The sequence below is a fragment of the Eschrichtius robustus genome, chromosome 14 (assembly GCF_028021215.1).
Source record: "Eschrichtius robustus isolate mEscRob2 chromosome 14, mEscRob2.pri, whole genome shotgun sequence".
Classification (NCBI taxonomy): domain Eukaryota; kingdom Metazoa; phylum Chordata; class Mammalia; order Artiodactyla; family Eschrichtiidae; genus Eschrichtius; species Eschrichtius robustus.
The window spans coordinates 48949563-48956838 of record NC_090837.1 but is presented as its reverse complement, the minus strand read 5'-3'; the positions used below and the strand labels follow the sequence as shown (position 1 = coordinate 48956838).

Below are 7276 nucleotides of genomic sequence, written 5' to 3'. Positions count from 1 at the left end.
CATTACCCCAGCAGGAAAATGGGGGTGCCTCGTTTCCACCTAGCAAGAGTGGAAATAATCTAGGCTCCTCACTCTGCCTTTGTGGGGTCAGTTTTTTCTGTGGTGTTTGGCTGGAGTAGAGAGGTTATTATCCAAATGTATTCTCTCTTGCTAAGCTGCCCCTTTCCTGGTCCCTTGGCTAAAGAGAGCAGGCTTTTGTCAGAGCGTTATTTGGTCTGCATACATTGGCATATCTGGGTTTCTGGTTTCTTTAGCTTCAAGTCTGGGATGTATAAGGCAAAAAGAAAATCTTGGAAACTCACCACCTCATTGTTCCTCTGATCTCAAGGTGCCTAGCCAGTCTGCCTTCTTCTCTCCACCTTTCAAAGTCTTATGATTGTTTTATATATAATGTCCAGGTTTTTTCGTTGTATGTAGAAGAAGGAATAGGGATAACTACATTCACTCCATCTTCCTGAAAGTGGAGGTTGAGCACACTGAATTTTATGCTTGCTTCTGTATTTTCTGTATTGTTATATTCAAGATAGTTTTTTTCCTGAACTTTTTCACTAATTCTTTCTTCAGTCTTGTCATACCTGCTTTTAAATTGAACCAGTGAGTTTAGAATTGCAGTTACATAGCCGTTTGCAGTTCATGGATTTCTAACTAGCTTCTTTTCAAATCTGCAATATCAATTTACACAATTTTTAGTTCTGAAATTTAAAATGTTGATGTTATATTTATAAACATGTTAAGCATAGTTGTTAGGTGGTTTATATCCGGTAATTTCACACTCTGGAGTAACTTTGGATCAGTTTCTGCTATCTTTCCTTTTCTGTTGACTTTTGTTATCTAGTCCTTTTGTGTGTTGGGTTCCCTTTGAGTTTGTGCTGGGTAAGAATCACCTTAATTCACTTTCGTCACGTGAGATCTTGAGGCCATTATTGCAATCAAATTACATTGGTAATTCTCTCTACCTCTGTATATATTTGACTTCGTCCATAATAAAACGTATTTTAAAAAAAGGAACTGAGGGAATGTAAAGAAGAGATGACAGCAAGGTTTAACTTTATCATATGAAATGAAACAATGTAGGTTCTAGAATTCCCAAAGGGCTTTGAGCCCACAGCTTCAATGATGAATACTAAATTATCTAATACTCAGGCCCAGTGTCTATTTAACCTAACAGCAGAGCAGGGGATCAAAGGTGCCTCTTTAATGAGAATTTTTATATTTGGTTTTCCTAAATAGGTTCATAGAAGTCCTCACAGGAAAAAGAGTATATTGTTGGTTTCCTTACATTTTAACATAATTTAGTATTGATTTTTACATATATAAATTGCATAATATTAGAAACCTATCTTGACATTACTAGTTCTTGAGTTGACAATTTTTAGTGTAATTAAAACTAATTTTGATTCATGATAGTTAAATGTTTTTCTTTTTAATTAGGTTTCAAAGGACTGTAAATAACCATGCCTGAAAATAAGATAATTTCCTATTCTTCCACTGGAGGAGAGCAAACAAAGAAAGGTAAGTTTATCCTTAAGTGATTTTCTTTGAAACTAGATCATAGATAAATGCGACTCAGGTCACTCTCAGAAGAAGACAGTTGTAAGGACAGTAGTCTTCTCCAGGACCAGGGGGTCACAAAACTAAAATTTACTGGGATCAGGAAGGTGAGGTAAGCAAAAAGAGTAAATCAGTTTAAAGAAAACCCACTGTATGGATTATAATCAATTTCTTATATAATTACTACTGAAATACAGTATAAGCAGTACAATAGGTAGGTAGTACAATGGTCTGCTGGAGTCAGCTCTTACTAGCTTATGCGAGCTAACTGTATACATCTCTTCTCAATTCCACTCCATTGACTGGTTGAAATTGGTGGTATGGTGACAGGTGGTTATTAAAATTTTACCAGCACACCACTGAAGAGAAACATACAAAATTAAAAATGAAAAAAAAATACTTGTATAATTCTATTTTTAAAATTGTGTTAGATTTTACCACATTACTTTGCAACTTGAGCCCCTTTTGCATCTTTTATTCTGCATCATGTTAGCAATATCATGTCTTTGCCTAATACAGAACAGAGGTCAGTAAATTACAGCCCATGGGCCAAATCTGGTCAGCAGCGCTTTTTGTACAGCCCAAAAGCTAAGAATAGTTTTTACATTTGTAAAGGGTTGTAAAAAGAAACAAAAGAAACAAAACAAACATGCAACAGAGACTGCATGTGATTCACTAAACCAAAAATTTTTACTATCTGGACCTTTATAAAAAAAAGTCTACCAATCCTTGGTATAGAATTTTGTCTCGAATACTTAACTGGGAACAATAGTCTTCATATGAGTTATCCATTGCTGCCCTAAGGCCATGTAACAACCAACCACAAAAAATGCAGGTACATAGAGCATCATAAACATTCATTTTAGCTCACTTGTACTGGGTGGTTCTCAAGTGGGCCCAGGAAGGCTCACTCACACATCTGCAGTAAGCCACAGGCCAGCTAAGCATCATTACAGATCTTGCTCATTTGAGCTGCGCCTTCACAGGCCTAGGGTGTTGGCTGGGAAAACCAGGCTGACTCAGCCCTGCACCATGTTGTCTCTCATACTCTTACAGCAGCCTGACCTCGTGGTCTACGAGGGGGAAGAGATGCTCACAAGGCCAAGGCTCAGAACTGGCACCCTATCATTTCTGCTACATTTTATCAGCCAAAGCAAGTCACAGGACCAGCCTAGAGTCAAGAGGCAAGGGATTAGACTCCACCTCTTAGTGGTAGATGCTGCAAAGTCACATTGCAAAAGAAGGTGAACACTGGAAGGAGAAAATTAGTGGGACTATTACTGCAATCAAAGCACTACAGTCTTATTTGGGCTATAAAAGAAAGCAGTCATTTAGTAATTCAAAACATAGTTGAGGATATCGCACAATGGATTTCATGTAGGATTACGAATCTTGCATAGGATTTTTAGTGGCTTAGCACATTTACTTTCAGAATATTTCAGTAAGTTTGGTTTTTAGCTCTTTATTCATTCTATCAATATTATTTGACACAATTGATGTTATTTCATTTTCACAGATTTTGTGTAGTGAAGTTTAAGCAAAAAATTTTCATGTCTGGAAAATGACTTCAACCTCAGATTAGCAAAATGGACCAGGTTTCTCACATAAAACAATTTTCCCAAAGATACAATTTGGAAAGAGATAGGATAATCAAATTATACTTGTGCCTATCTCATGTTTAAATATTTGAAAAGAACTATTGAAAATTTTTGGATTAATTATAATGTTAATTAAAAACTAATAGTTTGTTCCAAGACTTCAGAGAGCTGAGCTGGTGATTTCCCTTTGAATAACCTGACAAAGACTCTTTACTTTGTACTGGAACATAAAGTGACCAGTCCACACTGGATTGCAAGCAAAAGCTCTTGTGTGTGGTACATTAGGAGAAAGTTAATCATGTTAAACACGACAGGACACCTACTTTCTGTCTATGCAATGGAGAAATATACAGTCAGATGAAACCACACATCACATTATACAGTGGAATGTAAGTGTTCTTTGATATAGGTTATTCCTGCAAATGCATACAAAATGGAAATACATCTGGCTGGCTAACTGTGTGGAAAATAATATGGTTAATAAATTGTCTTTTGAAATGTACTTAGTAAGTTCCTGAACTTGTATTTAAATACTTGTATTTAAATGACATTAGGACCAGTATTTGGAACGCTGGCATAAACAGTGATTATCAGTTAAAATTAATTTCTATCTCTTTGGCATCATACCATCATTAAGCTCCCTATCCTCTTTGTAAGACAGCAACAAATACTATAAAGAACATTCAGCTTATCAAGCAAAGCACTGAGATGTCCATGTTCAAACTACAGAAACTTAGCAGTCTTAGCAAATTTTAAACTTTTAAGCCCAAAGCAATCTTTGCTGGATGATGTATTGAACCTAATGATGTACCAACCTTTGAAAAGGTTTGTCATTAACATCACAAGAACACAACCTCAGATCTTATTTATTAACTTCTACCAGATGATATTCAACATAATAATACTCTTCTTCACATCAAAAATAAATCCTTTCCTATATTGTGTAAATCACCCTGCAACTACTGTGGTTATATCAAAATTCTCATTATACTATAAATAAGCTTAGCAAACTGGATGATTATTCTGTGCTCTCAGTTGAAATAAAAAATAAAACAAATTATTAAACTTTCCAATTGTTCTGTAGAGCCACAGCCGTATCTTAAACATGCTGACCAACGGTATTTTCACATGACTCCTGTTTACGGACAGTTAGCTCTGGGATACTAATTTCTATTACAATTAAAAGTACATTTTTACAAACTTACCACCTGTAATATTTGGATTCTCAGGCAATATATTCACTAAAGTGCCTTTCATGGCAGCATCACTTATTTACTTGTATTAAGATACTGATATTGCCTTAGTTTTTCTATGTATTGTTTTTCATAATGTATCATTTCCATATAAAAGACATAGACTGTATAATATTGTTTTTTTAGAGAATAGCACCTTTCTGTTGAAATAGGAAATATTTCATACATGTAAAAATATCTGTAACATATATGTAAAGGACAACAAACACTGATAAAATCGAGTATCTGTGCACTCATAATGCACATTAAGAAACAGTACACTGTGTTCTCTCACCTCTTCCAAATCACATTTAGTTTTATATATTATATGTAAATATGCTAATATACATTATATAGTTTTATATATTTAACCTCATAATTTTAACTGTCATTAATTCACTAATATTAGACAATCTGAAAATGAGTTAATATTTTTACTTTCTTCTATTGTTTAGTCTAGATCCTTTAGTACTCTGTTAAATGCAGGCAATAAAAATGTGCTCACTTATCTCCCTGTTCCTGATTTTTAAGATGAGACTTTTAATGTTTCACCACTAAATATGATTTAGTTTTTTTTATAGTTTACTATAAATTATGAACATGTATTGAATTTTATTTATTTCATTTGGTTAAACTTTACATGTATTGATACAATATTGTTAACAATGTTTTATTTTTATATCCTTTGTATGCAATATTTCTGCTTTACATTCATAAATTGTATTTGTTTCTTCTGTTTCTTCTCTTTTGTCTTGATCAATTTTGCCAGATGTATTCATTGGTGCTATATTTTTCAAAGTGGTAATTTCTCACCTTTTAAATTATCTCTAGGGATTTTTCTTGTTGTTGTTGGTTTGCTTTCTGTTAATTTCAGATATTATTGCCCCCTTATCTTCCTTCTACTTTCTTTGGGTTTGTTTTCCCATATATTCTTAATTTGGATGCTTAAATCACTAATTTTCAGCCTCTTTTCTTTTCTAATATAATTACTTAAAGCTACAAATTTCCCTTGACATATCATAGAGATAATAAAAAGGACTGGATGTCAAATCAGACTCATGAAAATTGACTCATCATGCAGAGATTCACTCAGCATGTAGCTTTATTCAGTGCTGATATCAATAATACTGTATTTAACTTTAAAAAATTGAATTATAATTCATACACTACCATAAAAATTCACCCCTTTCAATTGGGTATTTTCAGTATAATCACAAGGTTGTGCAACCATCACCATTATCTAATTCCAGTACACTTTCATAACCCCAAAAAGCAGCCCTATACCATTAGCTGCCACCCCCCATCCCAGCCCCTGGCAACCACAAAGCTACTTGCCTTTCGGTAACATCGTGGGCCTGGTGGGTGTCGACCAGTTCCTGGTGAAGACAGGCACCATAACGACCTTTGAGCACGTCCACTACACGCACGTGATGAAGTTCAGTGTAAGCCTGGTCTTCAGGCTCGCTCTGGAAGCCAAGAACCCGGTTAACCTGCCCAAACTGGTCAGGTGGAGAGGCTGAAGCCGCAGGCCAAGTCGGATCCCAGGGAGCAGTGCATCATCAAGGAGTCCGGGAGCACATCACTGCAGGTGCCGTTGAGCTGCACCTGGTGATCTGCCTGAAGGACCACACTTGCATCCCCTATCAAGAAATCCAACCATGTCATCTGGTACCGTGAGACCGTCTCCGAAAGGTCGAATGTGCTTTGCCTGCCCAAGGCCAGCAACAAGCGCAATCCGTTGCACATGGAAGCGTGGCCCTTCCCCAATGGCCTGGCGGTGGACATCAGAAGCGCGGTGTCCGCCCACCAGGAGCTCAAGCATTGGCCTGGCCGACTATCTGGAAGAGAAGTACGAGTGGGATGTGGCCTAGGCCCGCAAGATCTCGTGCGCCGGCACCAGCCCCGATATCCCCACCGACATCACCAGGGGTGTGCAGTCCCTCAACGAGAGCAAGTACAGCGTCGTGGCCGGCCTCCAGTGGGGGCGCTGTGCCAGGAGAACACGCGGGGCGTGCGCTTCGAGGTCCTAGATGCGACGCCGCCCAGGGATGCCACTCAGATCGCCCCCACCGTCCGCCCGGCGCCGCCTCTACGCCGCATGCTGACCGCCAGCGCGGGTTCCTGGAGCGCAGTACCTTGCGGAGAGCCGGGGTCAGGAACAAGTGCTTGGTGGTGTCCTGTACAGAAGCAGGGCCGCGTCTTCGAGGAGCCCCAGGTGGCCCGCACCCCCATGTCGTGAAGGCCTACGTGCCTGTCAGCGAGCCCTTTAGCATCACCGCCAAGCTGCGGTCCCACACGCGCGGGCGGCCAGGCCTTCCCCCGTGTGTGTGTGTGTGTGTGTGTGAGGCCACTTTCGGTCCTGCCCAGTGGCCCCTTCGCCAACACCAGCGCCCCAACCAGGTCGTGGCGGAGACGCGCAAGCGCAGAGACCTGAAGCGAGGCGGTCCAGCTGCGCAACTTCCGGGACAACTCACGGAGCAGCACCTGCTCCGCCATGATTGACTGCAGCATCGAGCCGCGAATTCTCCTCGAGACACCGCGAGAACGTCCGGACGCAGTGACGCTCCGCCTACGGGATTTTAAGGTCCACTCGGTGCCACCTTTCAACGTTAGCGCTTGATACCCTTTCTGCTGACATTTATATGAGGATTTCCGAGGTAACAGAATTGCCCTCACAGCAGGGATTTATTTGGCGAGTGGAGGGTGTGGGGAGGGGGGATGGGAGACCGTTTTGGACTTTTCATAGAAATGAATTGATAAAATAGTTGGCACTGTGTGTCTGCCTTCTTTTAAACTGGAGTTTTGTCGAGATTCTTTTTTTTTGTGGCTGAGTAATACTCCATTGTATGTATATTCCACATATTGTTTTATAAATTCATCAGTAGTTGGGTGTTT

The 7276-nt window shown here is 39.3% G+C and overlaps 1 pseudogene; it reads left to right on the top strand.

Moving 5' to 3' along the window:
• Window positions 1-1454: 1454 nt before the first annotated feature.
• LOC137776207 (elongation factor 2-like) lies at window positions 1455-6883 on the top strand (annotated as a pseudogene).
• Window positions 6884-7276: the final 393 nt, after the last annotated feature.